Raw genomic sequence first — 23617 nt, 5'->3', positions numbered from 1 at the left:
GGGGGATGCGGATAAAACATGTCAGCATCACACCATGTTTTAGGCTTGTAGCTATAGGTACTTTCAACACACCAGATAGTTCAGCCATGTCTACTAACTCTAAAGGGTGCTATTTTCATGCACACCAAGACCTGGTACTGAAGTAAGATTTTGATATAAATACTAATGTATGTTTCCTACAGAATTTCACTAACCGATATAGATAAACATGATCTCATACGCAAAGATAAAACTGAAGACATTTGAGTATTCTCAGATGCTCTCGAGCAAAACTAAACTACACATACCACTTGCAAATATATTTTACTAATATCCTCGCCGACGCACTCCAAAGAAACTAAGTTGCAAATATCTCCTAGAAATGTGTTCTACTAATATCATTGAGATGCACACCCAATTGATTAACTCACATGCATGTTGCTTCGCTTTTCATCAAACATCTTGTCAACATGATAAATCATAAGTATGTAGAAAATAATAAGAGTAGGATGGGTTTAATCTTAATGAATGTGCAAATGAAAAGCCTTTCTGACAGAATCAAGAGCAAACTATTAAATGAATTATAGTGGTAGCCGGTAGATTGCAGGTAGTTCACGATTTCTTGTTTACATTGGCTCTATAAAGCAAAATACATATCTAGCTACATCATGTAGGGCATTCTTGTGCTTGGTTGTGGCTGAACTTTCTTGGCCACGTTGATGAATGGATCTGATTAAGATTGTTTGGTGTCAGGCAAGGATCTGCATACTGTATTGAGAAGGTAATAGGAAAATGGCGCATGAGAGATAAGTTGGCCCTAAAGCATAAGCAACCTTGGTTTGTTATTGTTTCATATAGTTCTGAACATGTTTTTATACACTATTGTAATTAGACTAGGGTAATCTATAAAGTTGATCTGCGATGGAAAACAAATATGATGATACATGAAGTAGACACTTCATATAGACACAACATTAATTGTTTTATGATTAATCATAGATACAGAGGTGATAAATATTGCTAAGGGCCATACTTCATCGTAGGCCCATTACTGAACAAATATATCTTGGCTGTCCAATTTATAGAAAATAAGAAATGAGAGCATACACAAACCTTTACACAATGCTAATGTAACTTGTCAAAGATCCAAAAATAGGCTACTATTTTAGCGTTGAACTAAACGAAATACAAAATCCTCACCATGAATAAGGCATTAGTACAACAAACTTGTGGTGGGAAAACCTGCACGCGGCTACCACATCTCTCCTATAAACCTCGTTAGGCTACCCGCCTAACCAACGCACTTTGGTGACGTACTACTTGAGGGTCCTTCGATCTTTTTACTGTAGTGCATTTTTTGGCGCTGGCACTCGGTCAACCGGTCATTCGTTTTGCGCGCTTATGCTGACTTCACAAGTAGATGACCAGTGGACCTCCCTAGGTTAGGGTTTATCGTCATGTGGTGAGATTTGGTGCCAGGTATTTCAGATCTATGTAAGGGTTCTATGTAAGGATTTTGACAGGATCGTCATACTTGTTTCTACGGAATAAAACTACCTGAGAATATAGATCCTCGAAAAAAGAAAAACTCCTTGGGAATAGATTTGTTTTTGGTTGGGAGCGCTCCGACATGCGTTTGCCTGGTGGCGCCCACTGGTCCAAACCTGCGTGTCAGGTGTGTGTGGGTTTTGGTGTGTGTGTGTGTCCTCTCAATGGGTTAGCGACTCGGCGTAGCTCTGGATAGAGGACATTGCTGATTTGGGGGGGGGCTAGGCACGCCTTGGTTCCTTGCTGTGGTTGGAGGATCCCCGCCGTCGTGTTGTTTCAGCTGTCGGTGTTGGTTCCATGGCTGTTGCTTGGGGCGCTGCTTCACCGTCCATGCGATCTACGCTACGTCATGCTGCTCTGCCCTACATTGGGCACTTATGATTTGCTCCTCTTTACATTTGGTTAGATGATTTGCCCTGCTTTTCCTTTTTCTATAGATAATATATGCCCCTTTTAATCACTATAGTCATTTTTTATTTTTTATGCCTATTTTGACCATGCGAAATGACTCTACTGCCCCTGTGGCAAATTTTTAATTCTATCATGCAGGTCCAGTCGCGGAGAAACACATGTCTTGGACCCCACCACCGAATAACACATTTTTAAGCCAAGCGTTTTCCTTTACTTTACTATAAAGAATTGCTTTCCCTTGCCTTATCCGGCGGACACTTCTAGCTGCCATTATTTCACTCAGCTGAGCTCCATGAGAGAGGATTCCACAAGGTGAGGTCCCCCGTAAGGGGTCGTGGTCGTGGCCAGCAACATGAGGGAGCAGCTGCGGCCAGTGCTGCCAGACTACAACGCGCCTAAGCCCCGGCCAAGGCTGTAGCAGCTGCTCTCGCGTGTCGTCATTCCCCTGCTCTCACGTGCCGTCGTTCCCCTCATGGACCGAGCAGATCCCCGGGAGAAGATGGGGAACTGCAAGGTGTGCAGCCGACGGTGAAGTGCCGCTTCGCCGTGATCCCAGGAGAAGATGGGGAACTGCAAGGTGTGTGGCCGGTGATGAAGTGCCGCTTCGCCGTGATGTCGCAGGACGTCGTGCAGGCGCACATCAAGATGGAGTACACCCAATGGCGGAGCTTCATTAGATTAGTTGGGCGGGACATTCTAAAGAAAAAAGCATAGAAAAGAGATGGGCAAGTCATTTAGCAGGCTAGCTGGGCAGTGTTCCGCCTGAGATGGGCGGGCCAAAGCACGGGTTGGCCCCAACGTAGCTCCACCACTGAGTACATCACCACTGCAGCCGCCGTTTCTGCTCAGGTAAAACTAACTTCCTTCGGTGGTTATTGAATCTGTAGAAATTTTGTTAGCTCGTTGCTATTATGCTAATAGCCAAGTCTTGAGGGCAGTGTTGATACTTAGCTGAGTGATTCAACATTGGGGTACTCCATCGAGTTGGTTAGATTGTAGTATAAAATACTTAGTTTAGTGATTGCCTTTAGATGTTTCAGATGCTTTAGAGTATTTTCCAATTAAATCACAGATGATTTAGAGTTCATATATATATGCTATGCATCCTCACATATGCACTTCCTTAGAATTGTTGATATGTTTGTATTATTGCTAGCACCCGTTGTTAGCTTACTTAGAGAACAAACAAGCATTTTAACATAAAAGCATCACCTTAGTTACAAAATCCAAATACAAAAACTATGCTAGGTCTGCAGTTTGTTTCATGCATCACCTGAGTGTACTGCACTTTCTGTGCAGCACCAACCTGAAGCCAAAAGAACACAAAACTGTACAAACTAAAATAAAAACATGTCCACAGGCCTAATAACTTTGAAAGTCCGAGCCCTACTACAAGAGTTCAAACAGACAATAGTAATAGAGGAAGTACAAAAATGTATTAGTTGGCATTTCCTCCGGATGGTGAATTGCCTGAAAAAAGAGAGCATTAGGTATAATGATGGTGTTACTTTCTTGTGCAAGAAGCAAAACTTCACCAAGAAAGTAAAATATATTGGGAGCATTGTACCTTTATTTTCCCTATAATCCTTGCCCTTGCTTGGTGACTATATGATGGTGGTGCAAGCTAGTCAGCATCTTCAGATTAGTCCATCCAAAAAGCACACCAAAGGTAGTAGTTGTATTGGTTGTATTATCCCTGAAACGCCATTATCAGAAATTCAGTTGGCGGTTAATAGTAAATAGAAGTGCAGGGCTTGCTTATCACACTTACTTAGGACTCATAGGCCTTATTATTCAAAATAAGCAAGATGTAGGCAAAAATGATATATACCAAAGATTATATGTGAATCTAACTAAAGTACTGTTCACGGGATACCGAGTATGATAACATGTCATTGCTCGCTCTAATAATAAATAATTAAGTTGTTGGAAAGGGGGGGTCTTTTTTTATACAGTTTTCTTTAGTGATTTAGTACAAATAAGGACATGTCCAAACCTGACAGGCAAGGCAACCTCAAATCCATGGGGTCAATTTGGTTAGATCAGGATGAGCAGAAATGAGACGCACCATATACGTTTTCCATGTATCAACATATATCCATGAAAGAAAATAGAGAACTGTTTTTACGCATCCACATAAACTCACTAAAGAAATAGAGAATAGAAATTGCTCCTCAACTATTTTTATGCATCCACATACACTCATTAGAAAAATAGAGTAATGTGTACAAATCGTACTCCTCTAGAGCGGGGGGGGTCCATATTTACAGAAAAAGAGATACAAAAGCTACAACAACCGTTGTGTTACTCAAAAGTATGCAATGCAAAAGGAAATTAGTCACCAGGCATTTGCACTAAGTGGAGATCTCTAAAAGACTTGCAACATTTGTACAGGGAAGGAGGCAGGTAAGGTGTAGTAAACTACAGAAGATTGCACTACATAGTTCCATTGTTACGTAAATGAATTTTAGAACTCCATAATCATAGAAACACAGTGGATCAGCCTTTGACCCGAATCTTTAGATAGGCCTTTTCCCCTTTCCAAACAAAGATCACAACAAAAAATCTCAGGTGTACAAAAATTGTAGTAATAATTGTCCCTTGAAGTTCACAGTTGTTGTTAATTATTATGGTGAGGTTAAACTGCAATATTTGTTACATGTGGACATATTTTACAGAAGGGTTTTATTTAGTGAGATTCACTCTACACTGTAGGAGATCAGTTTTTCTAAGATCAATCAAATATGACAGAAATTTCCCAATTCTTACCTCATCCATATTCCACCGGGATGCTCTAGTTCTGAGTGACGCACATACTATTTATACTTGGCAGCTAGGCATGCTAATACGGCCATCGCGGACATAAGGCTAACATGTACGCACTGTTTGTCCATTAATACATATCTTCACAGAGGAAAAATGCAAAAGAACAACTGATACAGCAGTAGTTTAGTTTCAACAAGCATAACAATGAAGAAGCTTATTATTGTACAAGTTTACTTAATTGGTCACACTATGTTAAGCATTTATGTGCACAAAATAGGGAGGCAGACTTTCTTCAGGCCTAATTTTCACTGATTACGGAATGACATCTACTAACCTACATAAAACCAAACTTGTACGTGCTCTGACTATCGCAACTGACAGTAAACTAACTAACTATATTTACCAAAATGTACAATTCTCAAGGTCAGGTAGGGAAACAAACACCAGGAATAGAGGATGCACACCTGAAACCTGCTGGAGTTTGCTTCGGTCTCCCTCGCAAGGGCCAATCCAAAAACAGAAGCAGCAATCCTATGCGCCTCCATGCCAAGTTTTTCACCTATAATTGACAAGCACCTACAGAGGTGGAATTGACATCAGCCATAAATCACAAGTTCTAGGCAAAGAAAGTGAATTCCTAGAAAGCAAGTATCAAAATATTGCCCCCTTCCAAGATACTGCAAACAAAGAGATATAGTTTTGAATATTACAACAGAACATCACTTTCGTTCAACATAACGATGGGGAAAAACACCATTTGCCATAAATTTAAAGATAAAAGGAGGCATCATCTACACATGTGCTAGTATGCTAGATAGTACATTTTAAGTCTAGTAACGTTGAAGTGAACTGGAAGCAGATCTTAGCAAAAAATTCAAAGAAAGTGATTAGAGAATCTTCAAGCAGAACCTCTGAATATAGGCAACAAGAAAATAAATCTCACTGAGTAAGGCATTACAACAAACAAGTATTGGGCAACCAGCACACAGCAGCCACCTCGACCCAGGCTTAATCTATCTCAGCAAAAGAAATTACATCCTAGGGAAAAGAACTTGCAGGCATATTCTTACTCTGTGAGCACAGAAAACAGAAAAAATTGGTTTATCGTCCCACAATGCTACTAAATTCCTTGATAGGTGTTTTTCAAAACCATCACCAAACCTAGAGTAAACTGCACTTATGTCGGCAGCAGCCACACACTGCTGCCAGCTACGCAACAGCAACAGAGAGGAGGTTGCACACTCGAACGTTCAAAGCTGTTCAAAGCTCTTCAGGTTGTCTGTCTCTCTCAAATTCTCTCTCTTTTACCAGAAATTAGACACAGTCAAGAAGTTAAAGAAACAAAGCACTGTTATCTTTCTTTCGGCAAAAAATACACTGCTGGTAACAGGGCTAGGCACAAATATGCAAACCAGACATTTTGCGTGTTTAAATCATGAATCAGCACACAACACCATAACAAAAACTTAAAGTAGTGAGAGATCATTCATACTAACACAAGTGTTTGAACTTTTAGTAAGAGTAGACAGCAAATAGAACCATGAACATGTCTTGCTAACAAAAATTTAAAGTAGCAAAGTTGATTAGACAAAAAGGTTTGGAAAAAACTAATACCTTCAGTAAAAAATCATATGAACACGTCACAATTTACGAAATACAGCAGTTGTGTGCTTGAACAACAATTTTTGTGTCACATGCGAAGATGCTGGCCAGCTTCGCTCCGAACTCTTCTGACAGCCAGAAATAAATTTGGTTAGCATAGAAGTGCGAGTTAAAAGAAGGCTTCAAGCCTTTTGTGTCACATGAGGAAAATAATTTAAACCAGAAAATAAATAATACACTTAGCTAAACTTTGAGGATAGGACTTCAATTTCGAATGAGATGGCCGTGAGGTTGCCAGATCTTCTACTGCTTGAACAACAACTATAATTGTTAAGATCAAAATCAGCATCTTTTGCAAGTAATGCAGAGTGTGAAATTTTCTGCACACAAAAAAGACTTTGCAGATTCCATATAGTTGACACAAGCAAAATGCCTAAACTGCTTTTCTCAAGATCCCATGACTGAAAGCTGTGGATAGCAAATTGTAATATATGAGCATCAGTACTTCTTAGGTAGCACAGAAATTCGTTGGAACTTCAACAAGAGCCGAACAGAGGCGAGGACACGGGCACAGAAATTAGACAAATAAATGAAAGATAAAAATAGATTTTATGAATAATGTAGAGGCCCAGCCACTTGTTGCTGATCCAACAAGATGTGTGGGAATCCCACAAGAATCAAATGCCTCAGGGACCTCCTCCCGCAGGATCCAGTGCCACCAAATTTCTGAGATGATGAACACAAGAGGGAAACAAAAGCGAGCACCGCATGAGAAAATCAGGAATAAAGCAACAGGAGGGGGGTGGAAGTAAGCGGCGACCGTATGGCCGCAGATGTACGGTCGCAGATGGATCGAGGACCTGGTGGTTGGATGACGAGGACGCCGACAACGGACAATTTCAAGGCCAGCCAACGGCTCTGGCGTCAGCCATGGCTGCCCGAACATCAAGGACAAGGGCGTCCTCCTCCCCCACCACCACTTTTCCTTAGCAGCCCTGCTCCTCCGCAAGCACCATGAATACATGCTTGCCCTGATCTCCCACGAATCAAGGGATGAGCTCAGGTTACTATGCGAAGATAAGTAAACGATGAAGAAAGAGCTCACATGTGCCCGTTCGTCTCCTCCACGAACTGGGAACCATCCTCGCCCTCTCCTTTGCGGGCAAACGCCGGAGCGGGCTCGTTCAGGATGGGTTCCTCTGCTGCCCTCACTGCTGCTCCTAGTCTCCTGACGAAGATATGCGCCAGATCCAGAATCATGGGACACGGTGCATGATGCCGGCGACCTGCACCCTACCCGGCTCCGGCTGGATGGAGAACGTGCCCTTGTTGTTGCACCTTGAGCGCCGGGAGAGAAGGCGGCGGTGCGAGAGCAGGGAAGACGAGACGGCGCGGAAAGAGAAGAAGAGGGCTCGAAGGACGGAGAGGATTGGCCGAGTGCGCTAGGTTTCGGGGAGAGGATTGGTCCTGACTCTCCATCCCAGGCTGGACCGCCTGCAGCCCACGATCGCTCTATCCCCCTCTTTTCCAGCCTAACACACACGCACACGCATGCGGTGACTGAAACGGCGGGCCCGCGCTACATATTGACCCACCTGTCATCAACTGTAACACGAACCAGCAGCCCACAGTTGACGATGTGCAAGAGACAAGCGCTCGAGCCCACCACGATCACTGCCCATCCACCTTTTACTACAGCAGAAACCGAACATGCACCTGAACGAGCCATGTAATGCACACTGGATAGTCGGTCCCGCGAAAAAGGATGGCCCAACCGTCATCCGCCAAAACTGAAACCAGGTCATGTGAGGCAAAACTGATGGTCAGATGTTTGCCAAGCAGATGAAAAGTACGAAAAACTTTACACGCAGGTAGATCGAGCGACCCAAAGTTGCTTGCGCTCGCAGGTGCCTCCGCTATGCGGGTTGCATAGTGGTGTTTATATGTTCGATTGAACCCTGTGTAACGAAGGGGAGCTGAGGTCCTGGCGCATTCTATATAAGCCACCCCCCTCCTTTGGGATAAGGGTTCGCACCCCCTGTAACTCACAAGCATATATCCAGTCGACCGCCTCTGGGCTCCGAGACGTAGGGATGTTACTTCCTTCAAGAAGGGCATGAACTCGTAAAACTCGCGTGTACAACTCCTTCATAGCTAGGATCTTGCCTCTACATTCCTACCCCCCATTCTACTGTCAGACTTAGAACCACGACATCGTGCATGCTGACCTGTCTCGATGATGTCGGTGTAGATGTCCGGCTCAGGGCCTGTCTCGCCAATCTTGCCGATGAAGACATGGATTCCGCCGAAGGGGACCCGGTGCTCGTACTCAATTGAGCCGGCCTCGGGGCCCCAGCCTGCATCGTTGATGTAGAGCTTGCCGCGACGACTCTTGGTCATCCGGCCCACAGCGTATCCCTTGAGCCCTTCGAAGCTGCCCTTTAAGAACTCACTTAGTTGTGGAGCCATCGCGACGAGGTTAGCTTAAAGGGGTTAAACGGGACAAAGGACACGGCGAGTTTATACTGGTTAGGCCCCTTGCGGTGAAGGTAAAGGCCCACTCCAGTTTGAGGTGGTATTTCTAGGGTTTCGATTACCAGGGAGCAAACATGCTTTGCCTGGCTCTCGATCTGATGTTTCTTGCCCTTAAGCCGCTGTCGGGTCGTCCCCTTATGTACACGGGTTGACGCCCTGCGGCCTACAGAGTCCCGGCCGGCTCATACAACGTGTCCGGCTCGGTGACATATCTTACATGCCTTATATTACAAGTCTACTCGTACATGGCGGTTTACACTTACGGGCCTTAAGCCGTCTCTGGGCTTGGGCCTCTTACCGGCCTATCTACGAACCGCCATCCGGTATACTCTTGGGCTTCATGGATGAACCGCCATTGTGGTTGACCCGTCCCCTCCTGGACGGGTCATACCTGATAGTTATATCCCCAACAGCACCCCAAGGTAATATTCAAGGAAAACCAAGAGCCTAAGCTTGGGGATGCCCTAGAAGGCATCCCCTCTTTCATCTTCGTTCATCGGTAACTTTACTTGGAGCTATATTTTTATTCACCACATGATATGTGTTTTGCTTGGAGCATCATTTTATTTTATTTTGTTTTGCTTGCTGTTTGAATAATATACCAAGATCTGAAATTCTTAAATGTTAGAGAGTCTTCACATAGTTGCATAATTATTCGAATACTCTATGTGCTTCACTTATATCTTTTGAGCTAGATAATTTTGCTCTAGTGCTACACTTATATCTTTTTAGAGCACGGTGGTGGTTTTATTTTATAGAAATTATTGATCTCTCATGCTTCACTTATACTATTTTGAGATTCTTTTAGAACATCATGGTAATTTGCTTTGGTTATAAAATTAGTCCTAATATGATGGGCATCCAACATGGGTATAATAAAAACTTTCATATAGAGTGCATTGAATACTATGAGAAGTTTGATACTTGATAATTGTTTTGAGATATGAAGATGGTGATATTAGAGTCGTGCTAGTTGAGTAATTGTGAAACTGAGAAATACTTGTGTTGAGGTTTGCAAGTCCCGTAGCATGCACGTATGGTAACCGTTGTGTGACAAATTTGAAGCATAAGGTGTTTCTTTGATTGCCTTCCGTATGAGTGGCAGTTGGGGACGAGCGATGGTCTTTTCCTACCAATCTATCCCCCTAGGAGCATGCGCGTAGTGCTTGGTTTTGATGACTTTTAGATTTTTCCAATAAGTATGTGAGTTCTTTATGACTAATGTTGAGTCCATGGATTATATGCACTCTCACCCTTTCACCTTTGCTAGCCTCTCTTGTGCCGCGCAATTTTTGCCGGTACCTTAAACCCATCATTTACCTTCCTCAAAACAGCCACCATACCTACCTATTATGGAATTTCCATAGCCATTCCGAGATATATTGCCATGCAATTTTCCACCATTCCGTTTATTATGACACGCTTCATCATAGTCATATTGCTTTGCATGATCATGTAGTTGACATCGTATTTGTGGCATGGCCACCATTCATAATTTTTCATACATGTCACTCTTGATTCATTGCACATCCCGGTACACCGTCGGAGGCATTCATATAGAGTCATATTTTGTTCTAAGTATCGAGTTGTAATTCTTGAGTTGTAAGTAAATAAAAGTGTGATGATTTTTATTATTAGAGCATTGTCCCATGTGAGGAAAGGATGATGGAGACTATGATTCCCCCACAAGTCGGGATGAGACTCCGGACGCAAAAAAAGAGGACATAAAAAAAGAGAAGGCCCAAATAAAAAATGAGAGAAAAAGAGAGAAGGGGCAATGCTACTATCCTTTTTCCACACTTGTGCTTCAAAGTAGCACCATGATCTTCATGATAGAGAGTCTGTTATTTTGTCACTTTCATATACTAGTGGGGATTTTTCATTATAGAACTTGGCTTGTATATTCCAATGATGGGCTTCCTCAAATTGCCCTAGGTCTTCGTGGGCAAGCAAGTTGGATGCACACCCACTTAGTTTCTTTTGTTGAGCTTTCATACACTTATAGCTCTAGTGCATCCGTTGCATGGCAATCCCTACTCACTCACATTGATATCTATTGATGGGCATCTTCATAGCCCATTGATACGCCTAGTTGATGTGAGACTATCTTCCTCTTTTTTGTCTTCTCCACAACCACCATTCTATTCCACCTATAGTGCTATATCCACGGCTCGTGCTCATATATTGCGTCAAAGATGAAAAAGTTTGAGAATACTAAAGTATGAAACAATTGCTTGGCTTGTCATCGGGGTTGTGCATGATTGGAGCATTTTGTGTGACGAAAATGAAGCATAGCCAAACTATATGATTTTATAGGAATGAGCTTTATTTGGCTATGTTATTTTGAGAAGACATAGTTGCTTGGTCAGTATGCTTGAAGTATTATTATTTTTATGTCAATATTAACTTTTGTGTTGAATCTTTCAGATCTGAACATTCATGCCACAATAAAGAAAATTACATTGATAATTATGTTAGGTAGCATTCCACATCAAAAATTTTGTTTTTATCATTTACCTACTCGAGGACGAGCAGGAATTAAGCTTGGGGATGCTTGATACATCTCCAACTTATCCATAATTTTTTATTGTTCCATGCTATTATATTATCCATCTAGGATGTTTTATATGCATTTATATGCTATTTTATATGATTTTTGGGACTAACCTATTAAACTAGAGCCCAATGCCAAAGGGAGTCCAATTGACGTGCCAATTTTTGATGATTTTTATGGACCAAAAGAAGCCCCCGAAGTAAAAGAGTTGGAGTCCCGAGCCGTCCACAAGGGTGGGGCGCGCCCTACCCCCATGGGTGCGTCCCCCTATCTCGTGGACGACTCGGAGACCCCCCTGACGTGAGACCGATGCCAAAAATTCCTATAAATACCCAAACCTCCAGAAAATAACCTAAATCAGGAGTTCTGTCGCCGCAAGCCTCCATAGCCACCAAAAACCAATCTAGACCCGTTTCGGCACCCTGCCGAAGGGGGGAATCCCTCTCCGGTGGCCATCTTCATCATCCTGGCATTCTCCATGAGGAGGAGGGAGTAGTTCACCCTCGGGGCTGAGGTATGTACCGGTAGCTATGTGTTTAATCTCTCTCTCTCTCTCTCTCTCGTGTTCTTGATTCGGCACGATCTTGATGTATCACGAGCGTTGCTATTATAGTTGGATCTTATGATGTTTCTCCCCCTCTACTCTCTTGTAATGGATTGAATTTTCCCTTTAAAGTTATCTTATCGGATTGAGTCTTTAAGGATTTGAGAACACTTGATGTATGTCTTGCAAGTGCTTATCCGTGGTGATAATGGGATATTCACGTGATCTACTTGATGTATGTTTCGGTGATCAACTTGCGGGTTCCATGATCTTGTGAACTTATGCATAGGGGTTGTCACACGTTTTCGTCTTGACTCTCCGGTAGAAACTTTGGGGCACTCTTTGAAGTTCTTTGTGTTGGTTGAATAGATGAATCTGAGATTGTGTGATGCATATCGTATAATCAGACCCACGGATACTTGAGGTGACATTGGAGTATCTAGGTGACATTAGGGTTTTTGGTTGATTTGTGTCTTAAGGTGTTATTCTAGTACGAACTCTAGGATAGATCAAACAGAAAGAATAGCTTCAAGTTATTTTACTACGGACTCTTGAATAGATCGATCAGAAAGGATAACTTTGAGGTGGTTTCGTACCCTACAATAATCTCTTCGTTTGTTCTCCGCTATTAGTAACTTTGGAGTGACTCTTTGTTGCATGTTGAGGGATTGTTATATGATCTAATTATGTTATTATTGTTGAGAGAACTTGCACTAGTGAAAGTATGAACCCTAGGCCTTGTTTCCTAGCATTGCAATACCGTTTGTGCTCACTTTTATCATTAGTTACCTTGCTGTTTTTATATTTTCAGATTACAAAAACCTATATCTACCATCCATATTGCACTTGTATCACCATCTCTTCGCCGAACTAGTGCAACTATACAATTTACCATTGTATTGGGTGTGTTGGGGACACAAGAGACTCTTTGCTATTTGGTTGCAGCGTTGTTTGAGAGAGACCATCTTCATCCTACGCCTCCCACTGATTGATAAACCTTAGGTCATCCACTTGAGGGAAATTTGCTGTTGTCCTACAACCTCTGCACTTCGAGGCCCGACAACGTCTACAAGAAGAAGGTTGTGTAGTAGAAATCAATGGACAATGCTTACCATACCATGGGATCACTTGATCCCTCTCGGTACATCTTGTACGCTTTATGTGTTGATCAACCTGATTCACTCTTGAATTAGTCTTGATCAACCATGTATCATGACCAGTCTTTATATAATTCCTTGAATGGCACCTTGGTCAACACATAATCTCCTACATCGACATCTGCAATTGACAGAATAGCACAAATTATAACTATGATCATTCCTGACATAATCTCACGTAGGCATTACATATGTGATAAGTAGGCCATTAATCCACCTGCATCAACTACTATTACTCCACCCCAAGACCGCTATTCAGCTTGCAGCTCAAAGCATTAAGTTTGCAAGAAATAGAGTAACAATGATATGTCTGCAACATATCTACTTTTCCAAACACTTTTGCCCTTATTTTTTACTCTAATTTGCATGATTTGAATGGTACTAAACCAGACTGGCGTTGTTTTTAGCAGAACTACCTTGGTGTTATTTTTGCATAGAAATAAAAGTTATTGAAATTGGACAAAACTTCCCGGTGATTTTTTGTGGAATAAATAGAAAATACTAGAGCAAAGAACTACCGGAGAAGGGCCACCAACGGGCTGCAAGTTAGGGGGCACGCCCCTAGAGCGTCGTGATGACTTGTGGGTCCCACCAATCTCCATATGACCTAATTCCAAGCCTGTGTATTCCATGTTCCGAAGGAAATTTTCATCGTGTTTTACGATATGGAGACGCTGCCACCTCATGTTCTTCATCGGGAGCCCTAATCTGGAGTCCGTTTGGGGCTCCAGAGATAGGGATTCGTCGCCATCGTCATCACCAACCCTTCTCCATGCTTACCACCGGGAATGAGTAATTTCATTGTAAGCATACTAAAGGGTAGATGGAGATGGACATGATTTCTTATGTAGTTGAGTCAATTTGTGAGGGCTTGATGCCTAGTATCCACTATGTTTTGAGATTGATGTTGCTATGACTTTGCTATGCTTAATACTTGTCACTAGGGACCGAGTGCTATGATTTCAGATATGAACACTTATGCTTTCCATGAATATATTTGAGATGTTGATCTTACCTGCAAGTTATATGCACATGTTATTGTTCTGAACCATAGACCCCAAGGTGACAATAATTGGGATACTCTCCGAGGATAACTGTAATTAGAGGAGTTCATGTATTCACTAATTAATGTTTTGTTTTGGTTCTCTATTAAAAGAAGCGGCTTCATTACCCTTAGTTTTCATTAGGACCCTGCTTCCACGGGAAGGTAGAACAAAAGATGGCATGCAAATTCTTACCACAAGCATGTATAACCATATACGGAATACATGCCTACATATGATTGATGAATGAGAGCTATTGTGTGTCGCTCTAGGTTGAGACTGTTACATATACTGCATTTATCCAAGTATCCATCGCTACTCCATGTCTACACTTTAATATTATTGCCTTTGCTCAAGTTAATATTGCAGCTCTCTTGCTACTGTTGTTATTGTTGCTATCAAATTGTTACTATTTCTATCACACAAGGGAAATCCCCTGCCTGGGCCGGCACATGCAGTAGGGGCCACCTATATTGCAATCTGTGCACTGGGAGAAGACGTAGCGTGCCCGTTTGGGCCGGCCCATGTCTGGACGACCTCTTTTCAAAATTTCATTTTTCATTATTTTTCGCTCCTTGTTTCTACTTGAAATAATTTGGGACTTCAAAAAAGTTCTAAAAATAAAAAATGAAATTATGAATTATAATGTCTAATAAATCATAAAATGTTTGTGGGTTCAAAAAATGTTCGATATTTTACAAAATATGTTTTCTTATTCAAAAAATATTTGAAATATTGAAAACAAATGTTCATGAAATTATAAATGTTCTTGATTTTTTAAAAAGTTCGTGTATTTCAAAAGTTCATGTACTTAAACACTTACTAAAATTGAACAAATTTTGCTTATTCAAGAAATGTTTACGAATAGAACTAAAAATTCAAAAACTCTTTGTGACTTACAAAATTGTTTACCCATTCATAAAATGTTCGCTGATTCAAAAAATGATTATGCATTCCAAAAATATTCGTTAAATCAGAAAAAAGCTTGTTAAATTACAGAAATGTTTGTGAATTTCAAAAATTGTTCCACCTGTTTCCAAAATAATGTTTGTCCATTCTAGAAATGTTTGCCGACTCAAGAGAATTGTTAAAGAAAATGTTCATATTTTAAAAAATATATGAAAATAGTATAAAAATGTATGTTCATAATTTCAAAATATGTCCTAAGTTTAGAAGATGTTTAAATATTTATTTTTTTCTTGAATTTTAAAAATGTTCACAATTTCAAATATGTTCACGAGTTTTAATTTTTTTTCATAATTTCATGAATTGAGAGTGATAGTGTATCTCGGTGATATAGAAAAATGTCATCATGACCATGGAAGATTATAAATAAAAAATCATTGCAACGCACGGCCCTTGTACTACTAAATAAAATATGGAAATACATGAGCACATCTCTGGCGTCGGTATGCTGAGATGGAAAATTATATTCGCCGCTCGCCGCGGCGAACTGTCGAGCGGTCGCACAGAGCAGCGTAACAAGCGATAGACATGGGCCGGCCCACTTATATATAGTGCGTCCAACCAATTTTGGGAACCTTATAGAAGGTTCCCTGAACCGGGTTTTTTCCTTTATCGTTTCCTTCTGGTTCTTTTCGGCTTTCTATTGTTTTTTATATCATTTTTTCTTTTCTATTTTTTTTCTTTATTAACAAGATGCTCATGCGTTGCACGCAATATTAAGGTGCATTTGTATAAGTAGATTATCTTGTGAGAAAAAAGGATGAATGAGGGAAGGTCTTATTTACAAATGTGGAGAGGGGTATGGGTATCTTTTTACAAAATTGTCATAGTTTCCTTCCTATCCGACAGATATAAATCGGACGGCCTATATTGCAGGATAGCAGGCACACCATCATCATCAACTCTGTTTTTCATAAGAGTTGAGATACATGAGCGCATCTCCGGCGTCCGTAGGCTGAGCTGAAAAATCCTATTTGCCGCTCGCTGCGGCTAACTATCGAGCGATCACACAGTTAGCTCGAGCGATCGCACAGCGAGCGACAGACATGGGTCGGCCCACTTATCCATAGTGCGTCCAACCGGTTTTGGGAACCTTCTAAAAGGTTCCTTGAACCGGGGTTTTTCATGTATGGTTTTTTCTGGTTCTTTTCGGCTTTCTATTGTTTTTTATCTCTTTTTTTCCTTTCCTATTTCTTTTGTATTTTTAGTTTATGTTTCTTTTTTTATGTTCTTTTTTCAAAATTTCACAACTTTGCGAAATTTGTTCGCAAATTTAAGAAAAATGTTCATATTTTCAAAAAAAACCATGAGTTTCAATAAATGTTCCTATTTAAATATTGTCCATGTTTTTAAATTTTGTTTGCATTCGAAAAATGTTTAGGAATTTCAAAAAGTGTTCCAGCTTTCCAAATTTGTTCACAAATTTATAAAATGTTCAAGTTTTCAAATTTTGTTCACAAATTAAAAAAATGTTCGTAAATGTTTGGGAGTTCGAAAAATGTTCCGGTTCCAAAATTTGTACGCAAATTTCAAAAATGTTCATATTTACATGTTTTATTCGGAGTTTGAAAAATGTTCCGTTTCCAAATTGTTTGCAAATTTAAAAAATGTTCGTTTTTCCAATTTTGTTCTGGAGTTTCAAAAAATGTTCACATGCAAAAGTTGTCCGTGTTGCCCAATTTTGTTTTAAAATTTGTAAAATTGTTCATGTTCAGTTTTTAGGGTAGTTTAAAAATTGTTTCCGTTCTAAAAATATGTTTGTGTCTCCAAAATTCGTTTGTGTGTTTTTAAAATGTTTGAGTTTTTTCAAAATTTGTAAAAAAAAGCTAATAATGTTCGCATTTGATACAACATTCATGTTTTGTTTTTGAAAAAAAGGTTTCGTGTTCGAATTTTTGAGAAACGTTCGGAACGGCGTTTGAGATTTCTTAAGGTTTTGCAATGTTCTATGATCAAGAAAGCTAGCTAGCTCAATTGGTTCGAATCGTATGCTTGGAAGCAGCGGGTCTAGCGTTCGATTCCTGGCATCACATCTTTTTCTATTCCAGCGTGATCTACTGTTCGGGAGAGAGATGGGCCGGCCCAGTCCATTGATCTCCTATGCGATCGCTCGACTGCTTGACGCAGAGAGCGTCAAATAGGAGCTCCCGGGTGGGGGAGGGGCGGGGGCGCAGGGACTCGTGGCGCGTACGCCAAGGGGTAAAACAAAAAACGGGAAAGAGTAGTGAGATCCCAAATAACCTGTTGCCCAACCGCCGGTGGCTTTTGGGGGTTTCGCGGGCAGGGCCAAGCGCGCGTGCGCATTTTGAAACTTCGAAACAGGCGGCGCCGCTTGCCGCCAGTTCTTCGCGACGAGATCGTGCAGGCCGGCCCATGGATATCACGGCGTTTGAGCAGGCTTTGAGCCAGCTGCAAGAATACACTTATACTCTAGGAAAATCCTACTTGATGCTAACCGTGTCAAAATGTCGAGCATTCGCACATGCGACCCCCCACGAGCTCGAGAATTGGGCCGGCCCACTCCCCCACAGTGAGGCCGCCGGTTTTGGGAACCTTCCAGAAGGTTCCCTGACTCAGTTTTTTTATTTTTATACCAGTTTTATGGTTTTCTTTTGTTTTTAGTTTCTCTGTTTGATTTGTTTTTTTACGTTTTTTGTTTCTTTTTCTTCTTTCTTTTCCTTTTTTCTGTTTTCATTTTCTATTTTCGTTTCTTTTGAAAATTGTTCTGAAATTTCAAAATATTTTTGTGTTTCTCAAAAAGTTCAAAAATTTATAAATTTTTGTGTTCATAAAAATTGTTCATAAATTTAAAAATATTCGGACTTTTCAAAACAAATTGGGCATTTGAAAAGATGTTCTTGTTTTAAAAAAGTGTTTGGAATGCTTTTGTTCAAAATTTTCAAAAATTTTAAAAAATGTTCATTTTATGTTTATTTTTTGTTTTTCTAGTTTTGAAATTTACTTTTATTATTAATTTTGTTCAGATTTTCAAAAAATGTTCCTCTTATCAAAATTTGTTCGGACATTCAAAAAATGTGCAGGAATTCCAAAATAATGTTCATGTTTTTTCTAAATTCAAAAAATGTTCCTATTTTCAAAATTTGTTCACAAATTGTAAATATGTTCACGGTTCCAATTTTTGGTTCGGGATATGATGAAAAGTTCCACTTTTCAATTTTTGTTCATAGCTTCCAAAAATGTTCGTAGTTAAAGTTTTTTTGTTCGGAATTTCATGACGATTTTCATTTTTTCGAAAATTCGAAAAATGTTTGCTGTTTAAAAATTTGTTCAGAATTTCATAATTTTTCATGTATTCAAAAAAATACTCCTATTGTTGAAAATGTGTTCAGAAATTCAGGAAATGCTTGCGTACTTTCAAAACGTACGCTAATTTGATTAGAAATAAAAAAATGTTTCCATTTTTTTAATTTGAGCACCAATTTTAGAAATGTTTGAGTTTCAAAAAAATGTTTGTATATTCAAAAAGATATCCAAATTTTAGGAAATGTTCCTGTTTGTTTGAAATATCATAGATTCAAAGATTGTTCGCACTTTCCCAAAATGATCATGTTTTTCAAAAATTGTGCAGAAATTTAAAAATGTTCGCATTTAAAAAATTTGTTCAGGGTTGAAGTTTTTAAAAATTATCCAGAAATCTAGAAATGTTCCAGTTTTCAAATTTTGTTCACAATTTATAAAATGTTTGCACTTTTCAAAATATCCTACATTTTGTTTGCGTTATTTAAAAAATGTTTGGGTTTTCAAAACAAATTGCCTTCGAAAAAAGCACTATCAAGGGATCTTCGGTTCGACCCCTCATTGGGACTTTAGCTTTTGTGAATCTTTTACACTTTTGCCGCTGTCGACAGTTTCTTTTCGAGTTGCGCTGCGAATTTAACAGAAAACCTGGTCAAGCGCAGTCGCTATCACATCACGCTCATTACAAGCAAGGTGGAGGTTCGAATCCTAGCACTAGCGCATTTCCTTTTGTTTTTTTTTTCCTTTTTTCAGTAATTCGACATCAAAAAGTTCTACAATTTCAGAAAAAGTTGCTAATTTTAATAAAACAATAACGATTTCGAAACGTATTCATGATTAGAGAAAAATGCTCAGGAATTCAAAAACTGTTCACGAATTTGTAAAAGATGTCCACAAACTCAAGAAAATGTTCATGATTTTGAAAAAAATCATGATTCAAAAAAATGTTCGCTAATTCAAAAAAGGTTTGTGAATTTGAAAAAATGTTCATGGTTCAAAAAAAATGCTCGCTAATTTGAAAAATGTTCACAAATTTTGGAAAAACGTTCACTAATTCAAAAAATGTTCGTGCATTTGAAAAAATGTTCATGATTCAAAAAAATGTTTGCTAATTAGAAAATATTCACGAATTTGAGAAAAATGTTCACGATTCAAAAAAATGTTCGTCAATTTGAAAAAAATGTTTGCGATTCAAGAAAATGTTCGCTAATTCAAAAAATGTCCACGAATTTGAAAAAAAAATCATGATTCAAAAAATATTTGCTAATTCGAAAAAATTTCATGATTCGATAAAAATCACTAATTCAAAAAATGTTCACGAATTTGGAAAAAATGTACAAGATTTTGAAAATTTAGTCTATAGTTTTAAAATGTTCATTATTTAGAAAAATTGTCCGTGAATGTAAAAACATATTCATGACTTAAGAGAATGTTCACAAATTTCTAAAAAATGTTCAAATTTTTTTGAAAATGTTCACAATTTCAAAAAAAATCGTGAGTTAAAAAGTTGTTCAAGGTTACAAAAAAATGTTCATGATTTTGGAGAATGCACACCAATTAGTAAAAATAAAACCACGGTTTTGAAAAAATGTTCATCATTCCAAAAAAAAGTTAAAGACTTAAAAAATAAATCACAAATTAATAGATTTTCGGAAATTGGGAAAAATGAGTAAAAATGAAAACATATAAGTAGAGAAAAAACAAAAGAAAGCAGAAAAAGAAAAGGAAAAACGAAAAACCCGGTTCAGGGAAGGTTCTAGAACCTTCCCAAACCGGTTCGGGGTGAAACCCCGAAATGGGCTGGCCCATGTTAACAGCAGCGAGCGAGGGGTACGCGTTACATCGCTCCCGGGCGCGATACGCGCCGTATAGAAATCCAGGGCTGAGCTCTCGATTTGGCACGATGTTCCGTACCTCCATGGGCCTCTTTTTTGACTAGTAATCGTGTACGTGCAAATGCATGTATTGATTAATGCAAAAATAATGTTGCACATATTAATTTTCATTCGGTTTTCCAGCTATATAATGAGTACATATAAATTTCCAGTGATAAAAAAAATGTACAATACTATCAAGCTTGTTGTTCCCTGTTTCTTGCCTCGAAGGTTTTGTCTCGTTACAACATTCCATCAAATACAAAAGATACTAATAGACAAGTCTTTGCCTGTCGAAGGAAATTGCGTAGCTAAAAATAATATATATGCAGTACAAACAATATATTGATAGAAACCAGAACTGAATTATTTCAAGTGTTCATGGAACACAACACCCATTTCTGCACTTCTCTTGGGGCTGCGAAAATGAAAACAAAACAAAGAGGCTTATTCCAGTCTGGTCAGGAGATCATATTTGGACTACAAAATTGAAACCCTAAGTTCGAACTGTCGGGAAGTCCATGTCTCCCTAATAACAAGAAGACAATGCAATCTCACATCTTCTCAACGTACCAGATAAAGAAACTTCATAGTGTAGCAAAAATTTGTTCGCTCCATCGGCAATCGCATAGATGCAGAAAACAAGTTGGCCAATCCATCAGCATGAAGAAAATTCACATTGTTAAGAATTTGAATGGTAGAAAGGCAATTTGATGAAAGTGATCAAAATGAATGCACATGGTAAACCCTATAGACAAATCTAACAACTTGCGATGAACACATAGGCCAAGATAGCAAAAACAATGAGTCCATCAGAACATTTTCTATAACATCAAATGAGAAACATAGATTGTAACTCATACAAATAAACAACCTGGTAAAGTTTCTGTCGGCTGGTCATCTAGATTTACCTATCAGCATTTTTTCTACAAATTAATCGTGTTCTAGATAATTGTCTTCTTTTCACAGGAAATGCTAGCTTGCGATAATGTTCTGCATAACCTTGAATCCACTGCATATTTTTTACAGCTTGAATCCTTTGTATCCGAATAATGCATAGAAAAACAAATTATACACTTAACCTGGATCGGTGATGGTAAAGCTACGCAATGGTAGAAAGAAATATCACTTCACTCTTCAGTTTCATTCATACAGTAAGCTTAGTCAGATTATTTCCCTTATTATAGATTCATTTTGGCTTATATACAACAATCTAAGCACAAATCTAAAAGCTGAGAGAGGACTTACCGATAAATCATAACAAGCTCAATCGAAACATGGAAATTGCAAAATATCATAGGAAAATGTTTTTAGCAGAAAAAAATCCATGCCAATTTAGAAGATAACTCAACATTGTTCAGTTATGGTCATATGTCAATATATATAATCAGTAAGTACGGAAACTCTACCTATTATTAAATCTTCCTTCAGTAAGATCCCTCCAGTGTTGTGAACACAACAATATAGAAGCTAGAATAAGAGAAAAGGGTAATTAGGGAAACTGCAAAAAATAATCACACCGCTACATGATCTTGGAGAGAACAAATGTGAACACCACATAGCGAGGAAACTCTCTTGATGAATATAATACTTATTGTTTAATATTAAGATGTCCTCGACAGCGGCGACGGCGGCACCTCCGGCTAGAAGAGGGTGGCACAACTCGGGGTGGGTGAGCTATGGCATCGAGCGAGTACATGACTCTCCCGACTATACTTACATGTTCAACAGCACTCACTGTCAAACAAATATATATTAAGATTTCAGGTCATCAATGCATACATGAAATTCGAGAAAACAAACTCATGAAATAAACTGATAAAATGATGGATAATATAAAACTTAGACAATTGCAGTTGTGAGGTAATCAGGAAAAGATGCAAGCAGGTCACATACCAGGGCAGTGGCTGTAGACAACCTCCTAGGCTTCTTGTCCTATCTTTTTTCCTCACAAGCTCCACATAATCACTTCACTGAACCAAGAAATGAGATCACCTATTGATAGTTAAGCATGATTTTCTGATCATCAACTCACTTGTTAGGTTAAAAATATTTATAAAGATGATTATTAGATCAGCATGCCTTGTTTCTTGCCATATTGGTGGCAGTTGGAGGCTGATACTTGTGATGTGCAGTTAAATGATTTAAGGGGGACTTGATTTGATGCCTATGTCTGACTATATCCGGCAATGGATACTGAATAATCGCATCATATTTTGAGATAGCAGTAAGGTGGCATTATCATAATACTTTAGCTTATTTACCAGATTACATTAGTTGCAAAATATTTACCTATCTACAACAGGAAATCCTATCTGTATCAGTATTGATGGAGCTAACACTAAACAGTATAATCAACATGCGTAGTTGAGAGCCCTCTTCCTCTCATTCCATGTTATACATGCTTTTATCCTGAAGTTAAGTTCTAATCAACAGTAAAGTTGGTGGTGTAGAAAAAACAGGATCAGGTGTATACGTCCAATTTCAAACCACAACAGGGCCTACAAGGAGGGAATTAGCTAGGAAACGGAAGAAGCCTGAAAGGTAATCTTGATTAATTCTAAAATGGCAGACCATTATGGATGCGGGCGAGCTGCCTGAAAGAACGTGAACATTGTTCATTGCAAAAATTCAGAAATTTGTCATTCAGTAATGGAGCACACATATGCCAGCGATCCAGACACAGAACACGCACAAGCAGAACACCCACGCAGAGCACGGACGCACACAGTGGTAGACACACACGGAGAGGGGAAGGAATCCATACCAGAAAAAACCCAAGGGAGGCTCGCTCAGCTGGTTGGGGAGGCAGAGGTCCGCCGACGCGTTGAGCCGGAGGTCCGTCATTCCGCCGTCACGTCGGGAAACAGGTAGAGGCGGCACAAGTCGAGGCGGGGGTCTGCCGGCGCGTAGAGAAGGCGGTCGCCAGTCAGCCGGCACGTCGGGAAAGAGGTGGTCAGGCGGAGGTCGTCCGGCGCGTGGAGGCGGAGGTCCACCGGTCCGCCGGCCCGCCAAGTCGCCCAGGCAGCATGCGAGGATGGTCGGGGTGGGCAGGGGCCGTGCGGGATTTGCAGACGGCGACGAGGACGAAGGAACGCCAGGGCCCGCTGCTGCTGCGGGCGCCGACGAGGATGGGCTATTCCGGACGGCGGCGACGACAGAGGGGCGGCAAAGGAGCGCTGGCGGCGGCGCGTGGGTGGATGGTGGCCGTGTTCCTTTTTTGGTGAACTGTTCGCTCGAGGTGCGCGTGCGTGGATGGTGGCCGCGTTCCTCTTTTTTTAACTGTTCGCTCGAGGTGGGAAGCATGCGCACGCGATGGGAGAGCGGCGGTGGTAATGGCATGGTGGGTAATTAAAGTATAAAACGCGTTTAGTATGCCG

At 40.0% G+C, this 23617-nt stretch overlaps 2 long non-coding RNA genes across 4 annotated transcripts; both read right to left on the bottom strand.

The window, feature by feature from the left end:
- Positions 1 to 3112: 3112 nt before the first annotated feature.
- Positions 3113 to 7807, bottom strand: LOC123086701 (uncharacterized). The gene is made up of 6 exons (XR_006441092.1): positions 7412 to 7807; positions 7167 to 7337; positions 6319 to 7032; positions 5169 to 5280; positions 3506 to 3634; positions 3113 to 3408 (listed from the first exon to the last, which is right to left on the bottom strand). It is a non-coding gene; the product is annotated as an uncharacterized lncRNA (long non-coding RNA).
- A 12622-nt stretch (positions 7808 to 20429) lies between these two features.
- On the bottom strand, positions 20430 to 23517 carry LOC123086700 (uncharacterized). 3 transcript variants are annotated; one of them, XR_006441091.1, is made up of 4 exons: positions 23005 to 23517; positions 22134 to 22232; positions 20811 to 21974; positions 20430 to 20655 (listed from the first exon to the last, which is right to left on the bottom strand). It is a non-coding gene; the product is annotated as an uncharacterized lncRNA (long non-coding RNA). The 3 variants fall into 3 exon arrangements; XR_006441090.1 differs by having other exon boundaries at positions 22134 to 22210; XR_006441089.1 differs by having other exon boundaries at positions 22134 to 23515.
- Positions 23518 to 23617: the final 100 nt, after the last annotated feature.

This window comes from Triticum aestivum, chromosome 4A, assembly GCF_018294505.1.
Source record: "Triticum aestivum cultivar Chinese Spring chromosome 4A, IWGSC CS RefSeq v2.1, whole genome shotgun sequence".
NCBI classification, from domain to species: Eukaryota; Viridiplantae; Streptophyta; class Magnoliopsida; order Poales; family Poaceae; genus Triticum; species Triticum aestivum.
Note: the sequence above shows the minus strand (reverse complement) of the source record. Positions and strands in the feature narration are given on the sequence as shown.